General features: G+C 41.8%; 1 protein-coding gene across 1 annotated transcript in view; it reads left to right on the plus strand.

The window, feature by feature from the left end:
- Window positions 1-27,188, plus strand: part of POU6F2 (POU class 6 homeobox 2) — a 487,233-nt gene that overhangs the window by 179,520 nt on the left and 280,525 nt on the right. The gene's annotated exons all lie outside the window — the stretch shown is intronic.

Here is a 27,188-nt window from a genome sequence, read left to right on the forward strand (position 1 = left end):
CTTAACGGGCAGCAAATTGTCGGAGGGGTGACTTCAATGAAGCCACCAAACTTTGAAGTATCCATAAATAGTTAACTGCTCTTCCTTCTCGGGACTATAATGAAGCAGGAAGCATTAATGCCGACGGTTAGGAGCCAATTTTTCTCCTTGGAGTAAGATGCTGAATAGCGTAGATAAAAATTCAGAATGCCAGCCTTTCACCCAGGAAACCACACTCCAGTGAGGGGCAGGGATTTGAGGCAGGCTGCCCGGATTCCATTTTTTCCAATGTCAGCAAGTTGTGTAACTTCTCTGAGTTTCGGCATCATCATCTGTACGATGAGAGTAAATGATAATGTCCTGAGGACTTAGGGAGATTAAAGGCATAGCACACAGTAAGCACTAAGCAGAGTATGTTGCTCGTGGTGCTCACTAATTGTTGGCCCTTTTTATTTTATCTATTTTTTAAAAATTTTAACATTTATTCCTTTTTGAGAGACAGAGAGAGAGACAGAGCATGTGCAAAGGAAGGGCAGAGAGAGAGGGTGACACAGAATGCGAAGCCGGCTCCAGGCTCTGAGCTGTCAGCGCAGAGCCCGACACAGGGCTCGAACCCACAGGTCATGAGATCATGACCTGAGCTGCAGCTGGACGCTTAAATGACTGACCCAGCCACCCAGGCGCCCCAATAATTGTTAGCTCTTTTTAAAAGTGTTTTTCATTCACTCCGGCATTCGGTGAGTAATTGTGAAATATACCATTTGGCAGGACCGTGGATGCAGTGATAAGTAGTCCTCAAGTTTCATGGATCTTGCCGAGTTTCTAGGCATGATTGGGGTACTCTCGGGGAGGTTAGATGCCCTCCGCTTGTGCTTTTACAGGAGTCTGTTCTCGTGGGCTTCCTCTGATCTTGCTTTTCTTTTTTATTTTATTGGTTGGTTGGTTTGAAGTACAGGTGACACACAATGTTACATCAGTGTCAGGTGCACAGCTTAGCGGTTTGGCAACTCTGTAGGCTGTGCTGTGCTCACCACAAGTGTGGTTACCACAGTGCTCTTACAGTACCACTGACCGTGTTCCCTGTGCTGTGCCTTTTGTCCCCATGCTTCGTCTTCTCTCACTGGCGCTTTATAATTACTCAAGGATGTCACAGCTGCTTTTTCTTTCTCTGTTTCTTCCCCAATCTGGTCTTCAACGCTCATCCACAGAGTGCTATTGGACAGAAAGCTCCTCAAAATCTAAGCTCTGTGGAGCACCTGAATATAATTAACCCACTCAGAAGTTATTGTCCAAAGACTTACACTTTTATAGCCTTGTCCATCAGTTTTAATTTCTATATAGTCTTCTCTAAGAGTTGAAATGTATGTGCCTTTCTATTTGGTAAACACATGAGCATATGTAGCTCAATCTAAAAATGTTTTAATGTTTATTTTTGAGAGAGAGAGCATGAGCAGGAGTGGGGCAGAGAGAGAGGGAAACACAGAATCTGAAGCAGGCTCCAGGCTGTGAGCTGTCAGCACAGAGCCCGATGTGGGGCTCGAACTCATGAACCACAAGACCGTGACCTGAGCCGAAGTCAGATGCCTAACCGACTAAGCCACCCAGGCGCCTCTATTTAGCTCAATCTAAATGATTATTGTGTATCTACTCTGTGCATGGCACTTCAAGAATAAAAAAACAACATAGAACATGTATTGAAATGGGTGTTATATAGGTACTGCAGCGGGAAGAGGTGACAAAAGGAAAGATGACAGATGATAATAATAAACAGATAAAATGGTAGGAAGGGAGGGAAGTGAGGGAAGGATGGACAGAGGAGGAAACAAGGCAAAATATGTTGTTTGTTATGCAGAGTTGAAACTGGGAGTTTGGTAATGAGAAAAATGAGAGAGTGGGATTAGGAAGGAGAAGAGGAGAGAGAGGGAGGTGGGGAGGGGAGGGGAGGGGAGAGGCAGGAAGAAAAAAGAAAAGAAGCTACTTAAACTTGTCGGAAATGAGAGAGTGTTAGTGGTTCTCAACCAGAAAGACGTGCCTTCTCAGAATCTTTGGATGACATGCGTGGTTTCCACAAGCCAAGCCCCCACCTGAGAATCCGATACAACATGAAAGGGATGCTACCCTGAGTGTCTCTGGTGGTGTGGCCAGAAGTGGAATCAGGAAGCAGGAGTTGGGGCACTATCAGGAGACCCTGGAGAGGACGGCGTTCCAAAAGGTGAGAGAGCGTTTCCAAAAGAGGGTGTGGCTACCATAGAGTATGAGTTAGGTACGTTGTATATACGTGGTAAACACTTAATGGATGTCAGTTATTAAAATCATTCATAAATTCCGTGCGGAGCCTCCAGTAAGGTGGAGAGTCAGAAGAGGCAAGTGGATTTTACAACTCCACATTATACTGGTGGCGGAAGGCTGATTTTAGAGCTTAAGGGACTGTAGCTAAGAGAAAAATCACTCTGCCCCTCCTTTGTTACTCTTCTTACTACTCTACTTACTACAGGATTCTTCTTCTTAGTAGTTTTCCTCCCACCTTAGTGTCTCCAACCGTTCTCTTGGCTTGTTGTCTCTGCCCCAATCCACAGCACAAAATCCTTCAGTGTCCCCCGTTCCCTGTTTCTACTATTCCATGACATGCTACTCAGCCATGTACAAGAGGGGGCCCGTCTGTGTTCTGCCCCATGCAAAACTGCTTTATTTGAACCTGATATTCATCTCAAACTGGGCTTATAGTCTTCTCTCTTCTGGACCCCTGTTCAAGCCCTTTCTCGCCTCTGTGAGTGGAAATCCTGCCCACAAGCTCTCTGTAAACATCAGCATACTTCATGAAGACTTTGCTGATGAATTCTTTGGAATGGGTTTCTTCTAACCTGCTGTAATGTTCCGAAAGCACTTAAAATACCCTCACTTGTACAATAGTTGTGAAATTGTGAACGTCTCCATGCCAAGAGGTAAGCCCCCTTGGAGGGGCTGGCGCATGGAGTGTGGTAAGCTCCCAGAGGATATCCTTTGTCGGGGAATTGTGGAGTAGGAGTATTCCCTTTTTGTGCCTCCTCAAGTACCCAACAGTGTCTTGCATGTGACGGTTACTTGTTAAAACAGAGACTGAATTGAGCTCATGGCAATCACTGATGCCTTCCATTAAACCTTACCTCTTCACCCTTTGTGCACACAGTAAGAATTAATTAGGATGAAAATTCTGGGTCAGACTATCAGAACCGCTAGAGCGTGGGGTAAGAATAAATGCTAAAGACAGGATTCACCACCTCCTAGTTATCTACTCTGGCCTGCCCCCGATTCTCGTCACCATCCCTTCCTAAGTTCAGTCTCTTAGACTCTTTTTTTTCCTTTTTTTCCTCTTTCTTTTCTGTGCTGAGATTAATCATCACAAATCTTTTGATCGGGAGATGGTTTAATACCTTACACTGCAGAAGTACTTTATCTTTTCAAAAGAATATCACCTGCATCTCATTGAAACTGGTACGCTACTTGAGTCATCTCGGTCTGCCTTGAGTGTGTTTCTTTGTGCTAACTTGGTCTCATTTCTGCAAAGGTCAGTAGAATTGTACTACTAAAATTTAGTATTTCCCCAGTTTTCAATCTGCCCAAGACAGCCGTATGACAGATATGTTGGTCTAGGTATTAACCCTCCCAGACAGATCCATATCCGTATCTTTGTTTTATAGGTGAAAAAAAGGAGCCCAGAGAGGTCAAGCGATTTTCTCAAGGTAGCTGTGTTCAGAATGGTCTGTGTAAACCCATGAGGTATCTTTCAAGTCCTGAGAGCAAAGCCATGTGGGTATAGCTGGGTTCCCGGTCCCGTTGGTCAGTGACGGTGCCTCAATCTCCCCTCGATGTCGTGATATAAAAGCAGTACTGTGGAAGTTAGGGAGTATCAGCAGAAAAGTGATGAAGAAGAGAGGAAAAGATGCATAGATCATGCATGACAGGAAATAGACTGTCCCGCCTCTGCTTGCGTCCATCTTGCTGTGGTATTTAGGGTAAGATTTGGTGTCTTCTTACGTGTCAGTACCCTATGTGGTACACTGGTTGTCATCTTCAATTTCATTTAAGCCACATGGTGTAGTAATGCTATCCTTTAATCAGAAAATATGCACCTGACCCACCATTCATCATGACACAGGATTTGGGTGTTTTGTTTTGTTTTGTTTTTTTCTGTATGTGGGGATTCCTTTCTGCTGATCCATCTATACCCTCGCATGGAGTTTCCATGACTACCAGGATACATTATTATAAGACACATGGTTGGGGGCTGTGGGTCTAGTCCGTGGCTGTAGAACATGAAGAAGCTAAGTGCATGGAGCGAGCAATAGAGAAACTTGGTAAATGCAACCATGTAATGTTACGGAAATAGCACAGGGAAAGGGAGACAGAAAGACTAAGTGCCAATAAGACTTAGTGAGGAGCATTTAAAGTACTTAGGGCAATGTTACTTTTCTTTCTCTCTTTCTCTCTCTCTTTCTTTCTTTCTCTTCCTTCCTTATTTTCTTTTTCTATTCTTTTTCTTTTTTTCTGTTCTTTTTCTTTTCCTTTCCTCTTTCCTTTCCCTGTCTTCCTTCTCTCTTTCTTTCCTTGCTTCCTCTCTTCCTTCCTCCCTTCCTTCCTTCCTTCCTTCCTTCCTTCCTTCCTTTCTTGCATTTTTGTTTCTAACAATGGACTCTCTCTAGGACAATGGTACATGTTCACCAAGCAGGCCTGATTGCATGCCTGACAATGTTTCATTTCTGGTGGTCCTAATTTTTCCTAAGGATCCGAGAGCTTCCATTTAGCAATTCAGATAAATCCCCGTGATGCAAGCTGCTATCAGTCTTGTGGTGCTGTGCTTCCCAAAGCATGTTCCATGGAGTACCACTTCAGCAGGATTTTCACAGGTATAGAGCAAAACTGACAGTTCTGTGGTCCAAGAAGTTTAGTGTAAACAAAATTAGAACGGTCTAGCTGTCTCAGGGCCATTATGCCATTCTGTTGGTAAATTTCTAAGGTGGGGATAGTATTCAGTGTTTCCCAGACTTCTTAATAAATAAAACAATTTTCCCTAGAACATACATTATGCTCTTTGGGGAAACTAAGGCATTGGGTAAATGCTGTTTTCTAGGCACCATCTGTGACACCACTGTACCACCCTAGGAAAGGTAGAACCTGGTATGTCTCTACTGTTCTCCCACACACTCCGGAGGATCCGTATGTTACTGTGCTGTCACCTCACATGGCTTTTAGAGAGCTGGCTTGTGAGCCTTTGCCAGCGTGAGTTGAACTCTTCTGTTCTCATTAGAGACAGTTATAAATGCAACGTGTCAGAGAGGGTGTAGAAGAGTAGATTCTGACTGAGGCGAAGTGAGTATCATGCCCCAGTCCATTAGAGGGTTTCTGAAAAGCTCCCGAGACACGTGTCTAAACCATCAGAATTGATTTAAAGAAACTGCTTTGTTTTTTAGTGTTTTTTTTCTAATGTTTATTTATTTTTGAGAGAGAGAGCGCGCACAGGGGAGGGACAGAGAGAGAGAGAGAGAGGGAGACACAGAATCTGAAGCAGGCTCCAGGCTCTGAGATGTCAGCACAGAACCTGAAGCGGGGCTCGAACTCATGAACGAGGAGATCATGACCTGAGCTGATGTCAGATGTTTGACTGACTGAGCCACCCAGGTGCCCCATAAAGGTAGCTGCTTTGATCTCTCTGACATTGGCTAGGGTCTCTGGTGGAGACAGCAGGCTGCCCACTGGAGCTGATTGGAGTCACGGGGAAGTTTCTAGAGCACATGGTGGTCGAAGTGACAGCATGAGACACTGTATGTAGTGGGTGGGGTTGTGGATGGAGACGCAGGGTCTCGTCCCTGCATTGATGCTTTACTTACAAGATGACCTTGAACAAGTCCCCTACAACCTCTCTTGGCCTCAGTTTCCTTTTTAACATTTGAGAGTTAAGCCACCGATGTTTTTCACCATCTTTTCCTTCTCACATCCATGCTTTTCCAAATGAAATCATTTCTATAAAATGGATAAAAGCGTGTGTGCTAAGAAGGAAGAGGGGCTCAGGAGTCCACTGCTCTGCCGCCCTGTCACTGCTCCCTGGAGCCCCAGGCAGGACTCTGTGGGCCGGGGATGAGCAATCAGGCTGTGCACTTGCTAAGTCCAGATGTGTGCCAGGCCCAGCGTCAGGTGGGAAGGGACACTGGAGCACTTGCCATCCAAGGCTGCTGGTGGTCATTAGGGCTTGCGGTGATGCAGGCCCAGAGCGCAAGGACAGGGTGATGTGTAGGTGTAATGCCGTGCAGGGGAAGGGAGGGACAGGGCATCTTGGCTTTACATGTTATACGGAGAGGAATACAGATGGGAAGGAAAAGCTCAAGTCTACCCCTGAAATTAAAAGTGGGTTTCTACCAAGGATTTTGCGTCTACCAAGTATTTCTTTATGGAGGCTTTACCAAGAGGTGGTGGTCCTATCATGAGCCAGGTAAGGCTTTCCACCCTCAGGTGGCTCAGTTCCCAACCCAGCATTCCCCACCCTTCCTTCTCATTCATATCAACCCTTGCGCCATCCATTATCTCTAGTTCCTCGAAGTCATCCTTGGCCTATTTATTTAAATGAAGCATAAGAGTTTGTATTTCCTAAGGTGACGACTTCACAGGGATCGATGATGATGTCATGCGTGCCAGGGGATTAAGGCCACTCTGACCGGCAAGCCCACTCAGAGGTTTCATGAGGCTTTTCCAGCCTGACTGGAATCGAATGTACTGGATGAAAAGGCAGCCATGCTCCCCCAGCCCATCATAAAGCATGCCCCAGATGGGACTACTCTTGCTTCTTATAACCCTTACAAGCCAGGCTTTGACTGCGTGTTGGTTATGGTTGATGGAAGAAAACTAATGGAACTTCAGGGCCCAGCAGACCTTGGAGGTCATGTACATACCTCCGTGCCGGTTCCGTGAGAGAACGCAGAGAAGTGATTGGCCAGAGTAGAGGTTAGATGATCACATGGATGTTTCTAAGCCTTGGCGATATGCTGAGTGTAGTCTAAGTAACTTAGGTATTATTGAGCTTCACTTTCTCTAACATTACCAGGAAGGAATTAGTAGACTTCCTTGGCAAATGAGAAAGTTGAGGGTCACAGAACTTAGGTCACTTGTCCTAGTTCATAAGGCTGCACAGTGGTTGAATTCAATGGAACCCCTTCCGTTTGTCTCAGAGCATGTTCTTCCCCCACCTCCCCACCCTCCATCTCTTCACCTCCCCACCCCATCCCTCCCCCGGGCCACATTGCATTGCCTATAGCTGTGGTACTTGGCCTTTTCATTTTTTTGTGTTCTTGCCCCATTTTATTATACTAGAGTTTGGGGTGGCTTGCTGATTTAAAAATGCAATTCCTGGGGTGCCTGGGTGGCTCAGTTGGTTAAGTGCCTAACTTTGGCTCAGGTCATGATCTCTTGGTTCATGAGTTGGAGCCCCAAATCAGGCTCTCTGCTGTCAGACACAGCCTGCTCTGGAGCCCCTGTCCCCCTGTCTCTCTGCCCCTCCCCTGCTTGTGCTCTCTCTCTGTCTCTCTCAAGATAAATAAATAAACTTAAAAAAATAATACAACTAAAAATGCAAAATTCCCATCAAAAAATAAGAAACAACAACAACAACAACAACAAACAAAAAGAAAATACCTTCCTACAATGATCACTCTATCCCCCTGGCAAATGGTGTTGCTGCCCAGTGTCCAAAAGAAGCACTTCTTTCTGGATGCGTATTGTTCTTGCATGTTCTGTTAGACAGGAATTCTGTTTTTTTTTTTTTTTTTTTAAGTTTATTTATTTACTTTGAGAGAGAAAGAGAGAGCAGAAGCAAGGGAGGGGCAAAAATAGAGGGAGAGAGAGAATCCCAAGCAGGCTCTTCCCTGCCAGTGCAGAGCCCGATGTGGGGCTTGAACTCACGAACCATGAGATCATGACCTGAGTCAAAACCAAGATTCAGACGCTCAATCGACTGAGCCACTCAGGTGCCCCAAAGTTTTATTTCATTTTAATAAATATTTGTCAAGTATTTGAAATGTGTCCAGGGTAAACCTAAGCATTAAAAAAGGGAGGAAAGAAGTGAAACACTCTTAGAAGTCCTCAAGGAGCTCCTAGTCTACATGAAATAAAATCATGAAACAGCTTAACAAACCGAATGCACACACACAAAAATCATCATGGATGGTAAATGCTCTCAGAGCTATTAGGAGAAAACCATCTATGGATCTCAGGGGTTTGAATTGGACCTCAAATGGTGGGCTTCATCATGACAAAGAGAATAAGGGCATTCCACGTCCAGAGGGGGTAGCAGGGACAGAGGCACAGAGCCACAGATGAGCCTGTGCAGTTGACTCAGTCAGGAGAGGCTAAGTTTGCTCTGCAACTTGAGCAGTTCTGGGAGGTGAAGTTCACCTTGAAAGGTCCAGAGCCTGGGGTAGGGGACTCAGAAACTAATTTGAAGATTTATGCTTTATCCTGAGGGGGATGTAGAGCGCTAAAGGGCTGTGAAAAGCTTAATGCCTATGATGCTTGATGGACATCCACAGGTAGGGGCAAGTGGAGACGGGCACCAGCAGAGAGAACAGTCAGGAGCCTATTATAGCAATGCAGGCATGGGGTAGGGAACATCTGAAGAGTTGGTGGCTGTGGAATAAGGATGTGCGGTGAGCTGCTAAAAGAGAGAAAACAAAAATACGTGATTATTAGACACGTAAGATGAAGAGAAGGAGTTGAAACTAGCTCCCGAATTTCAAACATGAGTGTGGGTTGAGATCCTGGTTTAAGGAAAAGACCCAGCATTTATTGAGAATCTACTTTATAAACACAGTATCACACACTGTAATAAAAGCTTTATATGCACTGATTCACTCATTCCGTGGATTACCTTGAGAATCAGACATAAATGCAGAATTTTCACTTTGCACGTGAGGATTCTCCGGCTCAGCGAGGTTATATAGCTAGTTCAAGTTCACACAGCTGATGGGGCTGAGGTCCCAGCACAGGTGCCTATAGCTTCAAAGTCCACACTACCAATCTTTATTATACCTACCATACTGGGTTACTATAAGATGACCCCCTTGTTGGCAAATCCAGTGGACCCTTCTCAGTCTTCTTGTTGACTCTCTGACACAATAGGCTCTCTCATGACCATTTCTCTCCCTTCTACTTTGGCTTTGTGACATTGTTCTTTTCTGTTTTTTGGTTTTTGTTTTTTTAATTTATTAACAGTTTCTTCTGTCTCTACTGATTTTCCTTCCTCCACCTTCCACTTACACTCTGCTGTTCCTGAGGGTTCTGTCCCCACGCCTTCCCTGGGCTTTATTCTTTAGTCCCAAGCTCTCATAACTATGATGCATGATTCCAGTGTTAGTTATTCTATCTCAGACCTCTGTCTGGAGCAGGAGACACCTATCTGTCTGTCTCCAAACTATCTCCACCTGGATATCTCATAGATACCTCAAACTCGATATGTCTGTGATTTTCTGCATGACTTCCTTTTACTATCTGTTGATTTTGTGGTTGATCCCGTGTTGCTCCTGTGTCACAACAGGCACCACCACGTATCTGGTATCCCAGTCTTAGAGGACAATTAACCTGATCCATCATTTTACACACAAGAAACATCTATGTACCTTGTTAAGTTTTCCTCTGGTGTAACCTGAAAAATTTGGAGAAATAAAAGATATTCCCCAGCCCAGGCTGAACCACAAGCAGAAGCTTCTTTAACTTAGTAGCTCCCCTAACTAATTTTTCATATTTAAAAGAAGTGAGGGGCACCTGAGTGGCTCATTCAGTTAGGGATATGATTTTGGCTCAGGTCATGATCTCGTGGTTCGTGGATTCCAGCCCCGCGTCAGGCTCTGTGCTGACGGCTCAGAGCCTGGAGCCTGCTTGGGATTCCATGTCTCCCTCTCTCTCTGCCCTTCCCCCGCTCCCGTCTCTCTCTGTCTCTCAAAAATAAAGACCTGTTAAAAAAAAAAAAAGAGGTGAGGGGGAGTTACTCAATTCTCCTAAGTATCCCCTGTGCATACAGAAGGTATACATACTATTAAACTTCTGTTTGTTTTTCTCCTGTTCAAAAATAATAATAAAATAAAAGGAAGTGAGAGCCAGGTAAGATGATTAGTATCAAAGTGAGAGCTCTGGAGTGATAGAAACGGTTGGCTTCTCAGCCTGAGGTGGAGGATGTTGGACAGGACTCATGTAAACAAACCATAAACTGCTCTGTGTCTGGCATACATGTTTCCTAGAACCTTACGCTTGAATTTCACCACTTGGAAATACTGTGAGTTCACTGAAAAAAATCCTACTGATTCAGAAAATGATGACAGTTCTGAGAAATACATATGACTTGCAGGCCCTTATTTTTTACCATCATGTAAAGAATTCTTGGTACTGGCAATTATGGAGTGTGAAAATTTTGTTCAGGAACCTTAAAAAATTTAGGACCCCCACCCCACCCCCCTGCGCCCACTGCACGAAATACATTATTGGGTATAGAGAAGGCTGGAAAATCTATTACTTAAGGGTTCCCTTGTACTAGAAGTATGTTCATCTCCCCAAATTTCCTCACTCTTTGCTCTCAGCCCCAACTGAAGACCATAGTAGAGAATTTATTTCCACTAAAATATGAAAGATTAAATTTAGTTATAAAATTAATTGCCTAAAACAGTGATATTTTACATGAGTCCCTGGATCCCTAGAGACTCTGAAGGCAATAATGGCTGTTCATTAACCACTTTTATTGTCTCAAAAGCCAAATAAGAATTACAGATTTATGGAGCACCTGGGTGGCTCAGTTGGTTAAGCGTCTGACTCTTTATTTCAACTCAGGTCATGATCTCACGGTTTGTGAGGAACTTTCTTGAAATTCTCTCTTCCCTCTCTCTGTGCTCCTCCCTTGCGCATACTCTAAATAAACAAACAAATAAACTTTAAAAAAGTGAATGGCCTTGCTGTCAAGACCTAGGACATTTTATCACTTTAGGTCCTATTTTTCCAAACTAGTATTCTAAAACAGTGGTTTGTTGGTTCCACAATTAAAAATAACTTTGTAAGTGTGCCTGTCTGGCTCAGTTGGTAGAGCATACAACTCTTGATCTCAGGGTCATAAGTTCAAATCCCACACTGGGCATAGAGATTACTTAAAATTTTTTTTAACGTGTATTTATTTTTGAGAGGGAGAGACAGAATGTGAGGGGGGCGGGTGCAGATAGAGAGGGAGACACAGAATCTGAAGCAGCGTCCAGACTCTGAGCTGTCAGCACAGCCCAACTCTGGGCTCGAACTCACAAACCATGAGATCATGCTCTGAGCCAAAGTCGGACACCGAACCAACTGAGCCATCCAGGCACCCCAAAGATTACTTTAAAAATAAATAACTAAAAATTTAAAAAGGACTTTCTAAAATGCTATATACCATAATCCTTTATAGATGTTCATAGTACATTTAACATATTAGAAGTAGTTGGATATTCTCACCAAGATAAACTTGACTTGACCTTGTATTTCCCAAACTTACTTGATCATGGAAACTTAATTTCCCCAGTAGATTACAGTTCTCCGGGAATTAATTTCCTGCAAGGCACTAAGAAGCAGATTTTCGAAGAAGGAAGATGTGCCTAGGGAGAAGTACAGTGGGCTTTCATTGTTGGCAGAGCCCGTGGACAGCCCGACTATCACCTGACTATCGCCTATTGTGAATATCATGAAAGCTGGATCATATCACTTGTGATTCGAAAAATCCTATCTCAAGGGAACTGATACCTTGTCTCTACCTGCTCCCATTCCTAGGCTATCTGGAGCTTTTACCTTTCACTAGGATCTTTGTTTACCCTAATCGCTCCTTGTTTGTGACTGGTGAACTGTTAAACCCACCCATGTAATACAGAGTTGGAATGGTCAACACACCCTGGGAGGGCAGAAAGTCTCTTCCCATGCAGGCTCACTTCTTTTCTTTTAATGTTTATTTATTATTTTTGAAAGAGAGAGAGAGTGAGCACAAGTGGGGGAGGGGAGAGATGGGGGGGCAGGGAGAGACAGAGGCTATAATAGCACAGAGCCCCGATGCGGGGCTCGAACTCATAAACTGTGAGATCATGATCTGAGCCGAAGTTGGACACTTAACTGGCTGAGCCACCCAGGCGCCCCTAAGTAGGTTCACTTCTCAGGGGTTAAAGGAAACATTTCTCTGGCCAACAGAATTCGAAACTTGAGAGGTTTTCCTTTCAGACTAAAGTTAGCTAAGTAAGTTTTATATATGAGTACACAGCAACAAGATGTTGGGAAATTTTTGTGGCCTTTGTTGCTTACTTACAAGGGAGCTCTTGGTAGCTCTTGGTAGCATAGTCAAACGCTATGGGTGTCTTCCCTCACTCCTCACATTCCATTCTCCAGTAAACATTTTGAATATATATATATATATATATATATATATACACATATGTATGTTTGTATGTATGTATATATATATACACACACACATATATGTGTGTATGTATGTGTATATATATATATATATATATAGAGAGAGAGAGAGAGAGAGAGAGAGAGTCGATAGATAATATGTAGGTGTATAAAAAAATACTTTTGTCACAAAGTAGGCCCATCCTTGGGAATACCATTTAGAACTTGTCTCTTTTACCCACCCAAACATCATCCACATCTTTCTATGGCAGGGCTTACTTTTTAACGCCTTTATAGTATCCTAGTATCCCACGTTATGAATGATGCATAATTTATTTAAGGAGTCTCCATGGATTGATTGATCTTTGAGTCCTTTGTAAAGTATTTACCTGTTGAAAATAATGTCCCCGTGAATATGCTTCTATAGCCATCTTTGTATTAGTGTGACTCTTACCACAGAAAGGACATCTAGAAATGAAATTTCTGTGTCCCATGTATAAACAGTTTTCACTTTCAGAGATACCTCAAACTTTCCCTTCAAAATGATGGTACCATTGTGCACACTTCTCCAATTCCTAGTGGTGTTAAGCATCTTTTCTCTTGTTTGTTAGCTATTTGTATTTCCTTTATGAATTGTTTATTCATATCTTTTGCTATTTCCTATTAGATTATTTATCTTTTTATTGTTGATTTATAGGCAGTGTTATATTTTATGAATGCTAGCACTCTGACTATTATATATGGGGAAAATTTTATACCAATTCTTCATTGTCTTCCAAATTTATTTGTGCCTCAGAGAAGTTATAAATTTTATATAGTCACATATGTTGCACTTTTTCTTTCGGCTTTTAGGTTTATGTTATGCTAGTAAGGCGTTTTCTAACTTAGGCCTCTACAACTATTCCCATATTTTCATTTGGTACTTTCTCAAATTTATTAATTTTTTTATAAATAGGTATCTAATCTATCTGGAATGTATTTTTGTGGATGGTGTATGATAGGAATTTTCAAGTTGAGAGGGATATTACAGAAAATGTATCCACGATGGTAACACTATTTATTACATCTTATAAAAGAATTTTTAAAGTCTTAGAAAAAAATGGAATTAGATATTTCAGCCAAGTATCAATTAGAATCTATGCTTATTTCTCAAGAGTCACAATATGACAAAACGCTTCACATTTGTGGAGATCCTTAAAATTGTCCAAACATTTTTGTATCTGGATTCTCTTTTTCAGCATCATAACAACCTTATGAGGAGGTAGACAGAGTCGGTGCTGTTATCTGTCTCAAATGACTTTTCTAAGGTCTCCAAGATGATTAATGGTTATACAGATGCTAGAAATCAGCTCTCTTTACTTCCAATACTCTTTCTACTATTATAGCAATTACAACCTGGGCACCAGTGAGCACAGTCGAACAATATAGACGTCTTCCCTCCTTTCTGCGTTAGAGAAAAAAAAAAAACAAACCCAAGGCATAAAGTCTTGACTATAATAAAACTGAAAGACTTGGGTTAAGCAATATAGATTGTTAAAACCATTGGTCACGAGGCCTTTCTGCCCATCTCTGGCCTAACATAAATGGTCGTGACTGAGTTACCAACTCGCTGGAAATGGGGCTAGGGTGGGTGCAGGTGCAGGCTTACCTGGAGAGGCGCAAATTGTGCCAGTGTAATTCCTAATACAAGACAGGAGAAAATTGCTTGCACAATTGAGAGTTGTTAACACAATAGAAAGGACTCTGGAGGAAAACCTGATGTGTGTCTCCTGCATCTTTTTTGTCCCCACTGCCATTTTCTGAGGGGATAAAATGAGATGACATTGGGAAGAAAACTACCACACCAGAGCCGACCGTGATTGCTGCTTTGAATGCCGCACAGCTGCGCCAATGTGGCCAGATTGATCCATTTCAAAGCAATGGTCATTATATTGCATTTTACTCTGAAAACGCAGTGCTTTTCTGTTTCCCAACTTGTCTGTTTGTGATGGATGGCTTGATGCTCTACCTCAGTACATTATTTTATGTTTAACAATCCTGCATCCTGGAATTAACAGGGGTGTGCATTTCCATAGCGCCCCCCTCCCCAAGGAAAGTCTGGACCTTGAAGAGAATGCAGATCAAGTTTGAACAGCAGAAGAGAGTTTTATTTTGTCTAGGCCACTGTTCTTTAGATCCGATTAGATCCAGCATCTAAACTCTACTGCAGTATCTCAAGGCCTGCTGATTTTTATTCCTGGAGAAAATTCCCATTCTTAAAAAATTTAACTAAAAACCCCTTGAGTTTCTCTCCTTTATTACTTTAATTTTTAAAAGCCATTATGCTTTGAAAATGAAAGTTTTGGAGACTTGTTATGTGTGTGCTGTATACGATGCAATCTGGATACTATGGATAAATTCATATGGCCAAGAGAGCTGAAATTTCCAATTTCCTGGCTTTGAACAGCCTAACCATGCAATTTCATTGACACAATATCCTTATATGTATTTAATAGTAAACTAGAAACAATGGAGACAGAAGACATATTAAGATCTACCTAATCTTCATTTAATCTAAGAACCTACATCTCGCTTAGAATTATTAAGCATTTTAAATAACTTCCAAGCAAATGAGAAACAAAAATCAGAATTCAAATGGAGCACACATATATCTTAGATGTATTTTATAATATATATTCATCCTATAAGCTCTGCTATATGAATACTGCTATCAGTTCTGCTGTAAAATTATCAACTAGAAATTAAATAATTTTATTTAGTCAAAATGTATTAGTAGCTATATTTAAAGGTGAAATATCTGACTTTTAAGTGTCAGGACACATTTTACTTTGGAAAACAATCTGTAAGTTATAAGATTTCTATTATTTAGATTTAGATGTTTCTTAGACATTTTTAGCAAGCTTCTCAGCGCTATGTTGTAAAAAATTGAATCAAAAAGAAAGAAGAAGGGGCCGTTGGATTAAAAACAAAAAAAGATATTCCACTATAAAGCAAAACTAATCCTTCAATTGGTTAATGGCTGTCTTTAATAGACTCTGGCAAGAAATCCAAATTCCAAGTACTTAGCCCTAGGACACCCACCATTGTTTCTTTCCATGTGGTCTCAGATAGGAAGAAATGGTAACCTGTCCTCGGCCCTGTCATAGGCAGCAACACCATCTACTCAATCTCTTTTTTGAAAATCACTCCAGCCTTTAACATGTTCAAGTGTTAGAAACTTTTAAAGTCAGGAAAGACATCATTATGCAGGCATACCTCAGAGACGTGGGTTCAGTCCCACACACAATAAAGGGAATATCTCAATAAAGCCAGTCAAACTTTTTGAATTTTCTGCTTTCCCAGTGTGTATAAAAATTATGTTTACATTATACTATAGCCTATTCAGTGTGCAATAGCATCGTGTCTAAAAAAAACATCATTCATACCTTACTTTAAAAATTCTTTATTGCTAAAAAGGGCCAACTATCATCTGAGCTTTCACTGAGTTCTGATCTTGCTGGTGGAGGGTCCTGTCTTGATGTTGATGGCTGTTGACTGATCAGGGCAGTGGTTGCTGAGGTGGGGTGGCTATGGCAGTTTCTTAAAATAAAACAACAACAATGAAGTTTGCCACATGGATTGACTCTTCTTTTCATGAACCTCTGTAGCACGTGATGCTGTTTGATAGCATTTTACCCACAGTAGAATTTCTTTCAAAATTAGAGTCAGTCCTCTCAAACCTTGGTGCTGCCTTATCCACTAAGCTTATATAATATTCCTTTGTGGTCATTTCAACAATCCTCACAGCATCAACAGGAAGAAATCCCATCTTGAGAAACCACTTGTGAGGCACCTGAGTGGCTCAGTCAGTTGAGCCTCCAACTCTTGATTTCAGCTCAGGTCGTGATCCCAGGTTTGTGGGATCGAGCTCCCCATTCACTCTGTGCTGAGCATGAAGGCTGCTTAAGATTCTCTCTTTCTCTCTCTCTCTCTCTCTCTCTCTCTCTCTCTCCCCCTCTCTCGTTGACCCTCTCCCTCACTTGTGCTCTCTCTCTCCAAAAAGAAAAAAAACAAGAAAGAAAAGAAAAGAAAAAAGAAACCACTTTCTCTGTTCATTCATAGGAAGCAACTCTTTATCTGTTCAAGTTTTATCACGAGATTATAGCCATTCAGTCATATCTCTAGGCCTAGGCTCCACTTCTAATTCTAGTTCTCATGCTGTTTCCACCACATCTGTGGTTACTTCCTCCACCAAAGTCTTGAACCCCTCAAAGTCATCCATGAGGTTTGGAATCAGCTTGTTCCAAACTCCTATTCATGTTTCTATTTTGACCTTTTCCGACGAATCGTGAAAGTTCTTAATGGCATCTAGGGTAGTGAATCCCATCCAGAAGGTATTCAATTTATTTTGACCAGATCTATCAGATAAATCACCATCAATGGCAGCAAAAGCCTTGTGAAATGTATTTCTTAAATAATAAGACTTAAGAGTCAAAATTGTTCCTTGATCCATGTGCTACAGAATGGATATTGTGTTAGCAAGCATAAAAGCAATGATAATCTCATTGTACATCTCCATCAGGGAGCTCTTGGGTGGCCAGGCACATTGTCAATGAGCAGTAATATTTTGAAAGGAAGTTTTTTGGTTTTTTTTTTCTGAGCAGGCCTCAACAGTGGGCTTAAAATACTCAGGTAACCATGCTGTAAACAGATGTGCTGTCATCCAGGCTTTATGGTTCCACTGATAGAGCACAGGCAGAGCAGATTTAGAAATTCTTTTTTTTTTTAATGTTTATTTATTTTAGAAGGAGAGAGATAGAGAGACAGAGCACGATCAGGGGATGGGGCAGACAGAGAGGGAGACCCAAAATTCGGAGCGGGGTCTAGACTCTGAGCTGTCAGCACAGAGCCCAACTCAGGGCCCAAACTCACGAACCACGAGAGAGTGACCTGAGCCAAAGTTGGAAGCTGAACCCATTGAGTCACCCAGGCACCCCAGATATAGCAAATTCTTAAAGGCCCTAGAATTTTCAGAATGGTAAATGAGCATTGGCTTCTCTTTAAGTCACCAGCTGCATTAGCTCCCTAACGAGAGTCATTCTGTCCTTTAAAACTTTGAAGCCAGGCGTTGACTTCTCCTCTCTGGCTATGAAAGTCCTAGATGTCATCTTCTCCCCGTTGACGCCTGTTTCCTCTGCACTACAAATCTGTTTAGGGTAACCACCTTCCTTAATGACTTTAACTAGATCATTTGGATAACTCACTGTAGCTTCCACATCAGCATTGGTGCCTCACCTTGCACGTTACCTTACGGAGATGGTTTCTTTCCTTAAAGCTCATGAACCAAACTTGATAACTTCAGATGTTTCTTCTGCAGCTTCCTCGCCTCTCTCAGCCTTCACAGAGTTGAAGAGAGTTAAGGCTTTGTTCTGGATCAGGCTTTGGTTTACAGGAACATTGTGGCTGGTTTGATCTTCTGTCCAGACCACTCAAAATTACCCCATGGCAGCAATAATACTGTTTTGCTTTCTTATCATTCCTGTGTTTACTGGAGTAGCACTTTCACTTTCTTTAAGAACTTTTCCTTTGAATTCATGACTTGGTTTTTTGGCTCAAGAGGCCTGGCTTTTGGCTTCTCTCAGCTTTCAACATGCCTTTGAATTTACGACTTGGTTTTTTGGCTCAAGAGGCCTGGATTTTGGCTTCTCTCGGCTTTCAACATGCCTTCCTCACTAGGCTTAATCATTTCTAGCTTTTGATTTAAAGTGTTCATTTGAACACTTAGAGGCCATTACTAATTACCTAAATCTCAATATTGTTTTGTCTCAGAGAGCAGAGAGGGCCAAGGATTGAGAGAGATGGGGTAATGGCATGTTGGTAGAGTGGTCAGAAACATGCAACATTTATCATTAAGTGCGTCATCTTATATTTTCAGTGCCCCCAAACCATGGCAATAGTAACATCAAAGATCACCAATCACCATAAAAAATAATAATAATGAAAAAGTTTGAAATATTGCAAGAATTACCAGAATGTGACAGAGACACAAAATGAGCAAATGTTGTTGGAAAAATGGCGCCGACAGAATTGCTTGAAGCAGGGTTGCCACAAACCTTCAATTTGTTCTTCAAGAAAAGAAAAGAACGCACCATCTGTGAAGCACAATAAAATGAGACCGGCCTTTCTTTAACTTACATCCTTCATGCTTCACAGTTTTGTGATTGTTAAAGAGTTAAAGATTTCATCGGACAATTTTTGCAATTGTTTTTTGTGGTCGTTGTTTACTATTTATTTGGGTATTTTTTAATGTTTATTTTTGAGAGAGACAGAAACAGAATGTGAGTGGGCTAGAGGCCAAGAGAGAGGGAGACACGGAATCTGAAGCAGGCTCCAGGCTCCGAGCTCTCAGCATAGAGCCTGATGTGGGGCTCAAGCTCACAAGCTGTGAGATCATGACCTGAGCCGAAGTTGGATGTTTAACTGACTGAGCCACCCAGGTGCCCCTGTGTTTATTTGTTTTTAAGGGATTGGGGAAGGAGAGCAGAGAGTCTGCAAAAGGGAAGGGAGTTGGCTGTACTCAAGCATCATTTCTATAAAAGAAACTCTTGCTCCTAGTAGAGATGTCAGAAAAATAAGAAGGGTGTAAAGAGATTTGTTTTTTTTAATCACCCCAAACCTCGTCCTCTCCAAGAGATAGTCATTGTTTAACATCTTAGTAAACTGTCTTCTGCTTTGTCTTTGTACGTGTGCGTTTCTATAGTTAAGTTGATACTGTACACTGGACAGTAGATCACAAACATTTTCCAGCATGTCGTAAAATCTTAGAAGCATCAAGTTCACGATTTTATTTAACATTTCATCTCATGTATATTCTGTAATTTCCATAACCATTCTCTACTGTTGGACACATAGACTGTTACCAATTGTTCATGAAACGTTTTAGACTGAACTTGTGCATCAGTTTAATTCCTTGCTCACAGAGCCATAAGCAGCTTACTCTACAGAACTCACAGGATTACTCTATAGGGCTTAATATCCTGAAGGTAATTCTTACCTAGAATATTATTATTTTCAAGACCTGTGGAACCTAGGAAGCATAGGAAAATAATACTTGAGAATCAGTTACTACCCTATCTCTCCCCCATGTTTTAGAAAATTGAAGATGTGAATTAGCAAAGGTCTACTTCTTCAGATCCTCTTGTAAAACTATGGAGAAGTGTTGTCCCATAAAAATATGACACAAGCCACAAATGCAAGCCACAGATGTAATTTTGAATTTTCTCATAGCCACATGAAAAAGTAGAAACTGAGGAAATTAATTTTAATTTACTTATTCCAAACCCCCCAAATATTATCATTTCAAATGCCATCAATCTGAAAACTTATGAAAGGGATATTTTATAAATATTTTTCATACTAAGTGAAATACTAGAAATATGACATATATTTTGTCTCTACAGAACATCTGTATTTATTCTAGCTACGCTTCAAGAGTTCAATATTTGCAGGTAGCTAGTGGCTACCATATTGGACAACACAGCTGTAGAGAAAGGATGGGCAATAGATACAAAGGTGGATTCCATCTCGAGTTTGAGCCAGTTCTGTCACTCATTAGCTAACTTCAAGAAAATTACTTAACTTCTCTATGAGTTTTGGGAATAATAATAGTAACTACTGTGTAGAGTTAATATAGGAATTGATGAGACAATCCATGAAGTGAGTATTCAATAAACCTTTTATATAGGAATCCTGAAAAAGTATAGCTAGTGATCTTACTATAATTTAACCAATTAATTTCATTATCCATGGGCTTCCCCCTTAATCTTGTCACTATTTTCCCTAAGAATGAATTATTTAGAAGATAATAACTGCTGTCATGCTTTGGCCTCTCATAGAGGCCATTGCCTAGATAACCAAAGCAACATGGAATCATGTACCTCTTTGTTATTTCTATAAATTGATGATGGTCCTTTTCTATGACTCATGTTGGCCTCTTCTAGTAAACGTCTGCACTATTTTCCTGTGGCCTGTTGTATAATATATTCCAAACATAGTTCCTCCAAGCGGTGGATGGGAATGTAGAGGGAATCATAGGTTCTTAGCATAGCTACTTTCTTTGCTCGGGGGCTGCCATGATAGTTTGTATAGGTTATTTAGGAAAGATTTAAGCCAATTCTGCCTCTCTTCTCAACTCCTAATATTCCAGCCTGAAACAGAGACAATTGAAGAGTATAGCACAACTTTCTGAGCCTGAGAGCTTGCTTCTCATGCTAATTCAAGTGTGTGTGCATCAGTGCTTCTGCCAGAGGAAGGGAGAGACCCACTGAGAAAGCCCATGTGGGAGATGCAAATGAAGAAGTCTCCCTTTGGTTGACCTTGGGGGTGGATTGGATTCCTTAAAGCAGAAGGATTCTGGCTGCACGCATAGCCTTTGCACTTAGAGAGTGTGACAGAGGCTGATGCAAATGCTATGTTAAAGGCAAGCACCCTTGCTGACCAACATCTCCGGGCACATTGCACTTAAAAGGCATAACTAGGAACCCACTATTGAATTCAGAGGTCACCCTAAAGCACGCATTCCTAATGGTTGCCACTTCTCTACATCCGCTCTGGAGTATTGAAAATTGGGCATTAGCCTCCAATATTTTATATTGTGAGTGTAAACAGTCTTGTTTTTAAGGGTAATTATAAGTAGAAAATCATGGCCAGCACTGTCTGCTTTTCATTGCGTTCGTATATTATTGTGATCTCTTTTTTTTTTTATTTTTTTATGTTTATTCAGTTTTGAAAGACAGAAAGACAGACCGCAAGCAGGGGTGGGGCAGGGAGAGAGGGGACACAGAATCTGAAGCAGGATCCAGGCTCTGAGCTGTCAGCGCACAGCCCACGCGGGGCTCGAACTCACAAACCGCGAGATCATGACCTGAACCAAAGTCGGATGCTCAACCGACTGAGCCACCCAGGTGCCCCTACTGTGATCGTTTTATTGTCATTGTATTTGGTGCTGAAAACACCTATAAATTTACCTGCGGCCACACCAGTCCTTTGTTCCCCTTAATGTAGGAAAGGTGTCCTATTCCGGTCAAATCTCCCCAGGTAACTGCCCCTCTCTCCTCAGTCCTCAACTCTGATCGCTCTTGACTGGCTCCTTCATATCTATTCTTATAGCTACTTGAGTTCCTTCTCATCTTAAAAAACAACAACAAAGCCTTGCTGGACCCCACATCCTCTCCAGTTGTTGCCTGATCTCTGTCTTCCCTAGCATGGCCCAGATACTTGAGGAGCTGACATCACTTGCTGCATTACTTCCCCCACCCACACCCTCCTCAAGTCCCTGTCATCTGTCTCCCTTCTGGCCACTGAAACCACACCTCTCTCACTGGATTGGCAATGTGCTCCTTGTACTAAATCCAGCCAAGGGGGAACCCACTTGATCCCCCTTCTCATGTGACCTCTCTCCAGTGTTTCATGCTGTTGTCTCTGCCCACCACCGTCGAATCATTTTTTCCGTGATTTGTGACACAACTCTATTTTGTGGGGTTTTCTCCTCCCATGTCTTTATGTCACTAGGCCTTCTTCTGTCCCTCCCCAGAATGTGCTTTCCTCCTCTATTTTTCTCATGCATTGGGTCCCATGGTTTCAATGGAATTTGAAAACCAATAATTCACACCCTATATTTTGACCTCAGGTCTTTCTTCTGGCTTCCAGTCATACCTCCAATTTTTCACTAGACACTTTCACTCAGATGTCCCAATGGGCACCTCAAACTAAGCAGGTCCCAAACATAAGACATCACTATAAGGTTACCATATGTTCTCCTGTCCAAATTAGGCCACTTTTGAATGTGAAAATGGTACATTCCTAACACTTAAGCCACAATAACAGGTATAAACCCAAACCATCCCAGGCAAGTCGGGAAGTGTGTCTAGGGTCGACTTCATTAGGTACGACAGGTGAAGCCCAGTGACCATGATACTTTTAGGGGCCCATGTCAATGTTTTAATTTAATTAAAAAAAATTTTTTTTTAGCATTTATTTATTTTTGAGAGACAGAGCACAAGCGGGGGAGGGGGAGAGAGAGAATGAGACACAGAATCCAAAGCAGGCTCCAGGCCCTGAGCTGTCCGCACAGAGCCTGACGTGGGACTCAAACCCACCATCTGTAAGATCATGACCTGAACTGAAGTCAGACACCCAACCGACTGAGACACCCAGGCACCCCTCAATGTTTTAATTTTAATTGTGTTTAATAGCAGAGGAAAAAGAAACGTAATAAAGGTATTTACAAACACAAAATATAATAATAAATACATATAGTAATAATAAAATATAGTACAACAAATATAATAATGTAATAATGAATCTAGCCTAGATTATATGTCTTTAATTTTTTTTAATGTTTATTTATTTTTGAGAGAGAGAGACAGAGTGTGAGCAGGGGAGGGGCAGAGAGAGAGGGAGACACAGAATCTGAAGCAGGCTCCAGGCTTTGAGCTGTCAGCACAGAGCCCGACACGGGGCATGAACTCACGAACTGCAAGATCATGACCTGAGCTGAAGTCGGACGTTTAACCGACTAAGCCACCCAGGTGCCCCGATTATATCTGTCTTTATACCAATGCAATCTTAAAATATAATTTTGATTTTTTTTTTTTTAATGGAGGAAGAAGCTCCAGTATCTGAGGGACCTCAGAAATCATTGCTTCCTGTCCTGCTTTCTTCATCTCACAGACTGGCCTCCTCCTCATCCACTCAAAAGACCCCAAGCTGGACAATTTGGGTTTCATCCTTGCCTGCCCTCCACCTCCATCCCTGCCTTTCCATGCCCACACCTCTTACCAGAAGGGTCCCTGTGACTTAGGTCTTCCCTAAGTTCAGTTTCCATGAAAGAAGTCTGTCCCCCAGGTGTCTTTATCCCAGGTCAGTCAGCATATCAAAGAGCATACTTTTGCCAAACATGTTCCCATTTTTCTTGTTGTCTTCCTTGATCTTTCCTCCTCTCCCTCCTTCACAGCTTTTGGTGTCCTACTGAGTAGAGACATGTTTACCACACATGTTTACCACACAACCACCACTGGCTTGAGGCCCCTGCCCCCAACCCCACCTCCTCTCTCCCATGGAATGTCAGGATTCCTGCTGTGGTGTTTGGGGCTGGAGGGCTCATCCCTAAGCCTTTAAATTCTTTGTCAGAGAGAACAAATATGGCTCAATCACCAAAGCGGCCTCACGTTTCTAGATTATTCTTAATGTTTGCTTTTGAGAGGAATTGCAGCTTAGAGCATGTTGATTTTATCTTTAATGCTATGAATAATGAGAATGAGATTTCTCTACGGTGCCTGGGTGTTGCCTGCATGGAGGGTTACACAACACCATCACTGAGCCTCCTCTGTTACCATGTTGTATCTGGTGAGTTAGCATCTGCTCCATAGATTGGACCGATGAGGCAAGACGAGGGGAGGCAGGAAGACAGGGAAAGGTTTCCTTTACCAAAATAGGCTTCCTCAACCAGCATTGCTCTACAGACGTCTAACTGATAATGATTTTGCTATCCTAGTTTTGAAATCTTCTTTCATCTACAAATGAGCATAGCACTGAAGAAAAGTTAAAAAGAAATAGACACATACAAACACACACCCCGCATCTTGGGTTAGCAATAGATCCCATATTTTAAAATTCTAGAACATTGAAGGTTCCCAAATACCATGTACAACATACTAAATATGAGTCCGTAACATGAAGCATAAAAAATAGGTCAATAGGCCCTTAGTCTGTTAAAAATCAAGAACACATTGGTGCCTACCAGCATAAGTCAATGCACATAATTAAAACACATCAATTTCATTGGAAGGATGGACCTTACTCAGAAAAAAATGTCCATAGAAAGCCACAAAATTTATCTATAGACTCATAGACTCACAATTTACTAATTAACTAACCTATCCTTTCTCTACTATTCTCAACTTTTGACACTTTTACCTTTCTTCAGATATAATGTACAGTTATCAGCCTTTTCTCATAAAATCATTTATTTTTATAATAAAAATTAGGCTAGTATAAGGGGATACACATGCATAATTCAGTGTCCATCATTCAATGTATTCATCTCTAGGAGGCTGGCCCGTGCTGTCCTTCATCCCAGCTCCACTCCCAATTTTTGATGATTCAGAAACCACAAGAATCTCCTCAGGGCTTCCCCAGTGCTGCCCTCACACAGAGCTCAAGGCAGGAATGAGCCAGCCATGCCAGCCATGATGGGTTTGACTAGTAATGTCTGCCGTGAGAAGTTGTGGGGGGCTAGGAGTGGAAACCACGATGGATTTGACTGGTAATATCTGCCATGGGAAGTGGTGGGGGGTTAGGGGTGGAAGCTCAAGTGTGCTGCTTTGTTACACTCTCTGGGATCAGAATATTTGGGGAGACAACCCAAAATTTGGGAAAGAAGAGAAATAAGAATGCTTTCAGAGATTGTAATTTAGAAACAACATAGGACAGACAGAGGCAAAGTCACTTTCAACAGACTTGGCCTCTGGTTTAATCAGAAGTCCGGTTGCCCAGAGATGGAGCAACACAAGTGGGGAGGATTCCTCCAGGCACTTTGCAGGGGACGGGTCAGCACAGCCTGAGAGAACTTGATCCAAAGGATCCGGCAGCTCCCTATAATCATCGGCTCACAGCCTGATTCCATCACATATGAGATGTCCAGTTTTCTTTACACTAAGATTTTTAACATTCTCAAATTAAGGAATGTCTCACAATCTCTTATACTTTTGCTATAGCATTTTTATCTAAGAAGTTATTACACTGATGCTGTATTTTAAAATCAGTGATCTCTGAATAGATGACTCAAACAAGCATCTTATTCCCCTTGCTATAAATCTGTGTTTACAAACATAGGTTCTAATTGTAAATTGTATTTCATGTAACTCTGCCTGTCTCAGTTTTTTTTCAAGCTTTCAAGAGATTTAAAAAAATCTCTCTTTCCCTAAATATTAAAATGTTACTATCCCTCACTTTTATATTCTCCCCACCCTGTGAAAATCTCTCTGTCCTCTCATTGAATAAGGAGAGTTTATGGAGTTTTACATTCTCAAGTTTGATTGCAAAAAAAAATGCCTTTATTTTTTATCTTCTATTATAATATTGTAAGTATAATAAAATTTATATTAAAATTGTACTATTAAATAGATTTTTAAAATTACCCATGCAGAAACTCTCCCAACTGGAGAAGCATGGCCTACGGGCAAAGAATCTGTTGTTATTAAATTAAATTTAATATGTTGCCATTTAGGTGTTTACAAACCTTGTGAGTTTGGTAAATGTGAGTCTGTCTGGGAGAAAAGCTCTTCCCTATGAACTAACAGAATCATGGTAATCAAGTTCACAGAGACGGCAAAGATGGGAGCAGATCCTGGACGGAGGTAACAGCCCAAAGGTAGGCCCCCGTTGGGGCTGCTTGGCAGGGAAGCTGCCTGCCTCCTTTCTAGGGACCTGACGTCTCCAGAGGCCCAAGGACAATGCTTGTGTATTTGTATCCTCTGATCATGACTTCTTTTCCTTCTCCAGATACTTCACCCCATTAGGGCATTTCTTTTCATGCCCAAGGCAATTACCAGGTGTGTGTCTGAGCTGAGTTTTATTAGGGGAGCAAAAGCTATCTTTTCATAATTAAAATGCATCTGGGTCATCTCTGAAGGTCTTCTGGAAGCCTAGGTTTCCAGGGTTCTGGCCTCCAGATAACTGGAGTTACAATTACATGATGATAATATGATTGTATTCCACTTTGTTAAAGAAAGAAAACCTAAGTCACCACTACTATATTGAGACTGGTGTCTTAAGTGCTGTGGAATGATCCCAAAAGGCCAGGGAAGGCATTCCTTTGTTTCATCAGTGAGATTGAATAGTGTGATGCTTGAGAACATGCATGTTGGTGCCACACTCCCTGGGCTCAGATCCCAATTCTGTCACTTTTACTGGGTTGGGCAAAGTTACTTAACCTCTCTGTGCCTTGCTTTGGCTGTTTGTAAAAGGTAGGTCACAGGGTGCCCTCTCCTTCCATAGCTGGGATTGTCATGGGGATTAACTGAGTTAGTATATATTATGTGTTTAGTCTGCCTCTGATGAACCCAATGTGAGTCTTTCCTATTGTTATTATTTCCGTGGGATTCAGAGAGCGCGCGTGCGCGTGCACACACACACACACACACACACACACACACACACACACACGATCTATGGCACTGGTTCCGTCTTTAAAACACATAGACACCACCCGGGGATCTTGGTTCCCCCCAAGTTTTATTGAGATATAATTGATGTGTATACAGCACTATGTAAGTTTCAGGTGCACAGCATAGTGATGGAGTTTATATGCATCATAAAATAATTACTACAATAAGTTTAGTTAACATCCATCATTTCATATGAAATGTAGTTTCTACCTTTTGTCTACCTTCATTCAATCCCCCTCCTGCCACCCTCTGCTTCTGATAACTACAAATCTGATTGCTTTTCCTATGAGTTTGGGTTTGCTTGGACTTTTTTTCTCTCTTAGATTTTCCCATATAAGTGAGCTCATACAGTATATGTCTCTCTCTGCCTGACCATTTCACTTAATATAATGCCTTCAAGGTCCATCCAAGTTGTTGCAAATGCCTGGGAATCTGAAGTCTGAGGACCACAGATTCTGATCCAGTAGGCCCACGGCGATCTGAGACCGTGCAGTCATTGCCTGCCCATAGACCACATTTTGAGTTGTAGAGGCCTGGAGCAGATGAAAAACAATGTGTACAGAAAATATTAAGAATTGAAAATGCACATGG

Source organism: Acinonyx jubatus, chromosome A2, assembly GCF_027475565.1.
Source record: "Acinonyx jubatus isolate Ajub_Pintada_27869175 chromosome A2, VMU_Ajub_asm_v1.0, whole genome shotgun sequence".
Taxonomy (NCBI): Eukaryota; Metazoa; Chordata; class Mammalia; order Carnivora; family Felidae; genus Acinonyx; species Acinonyx jubatus.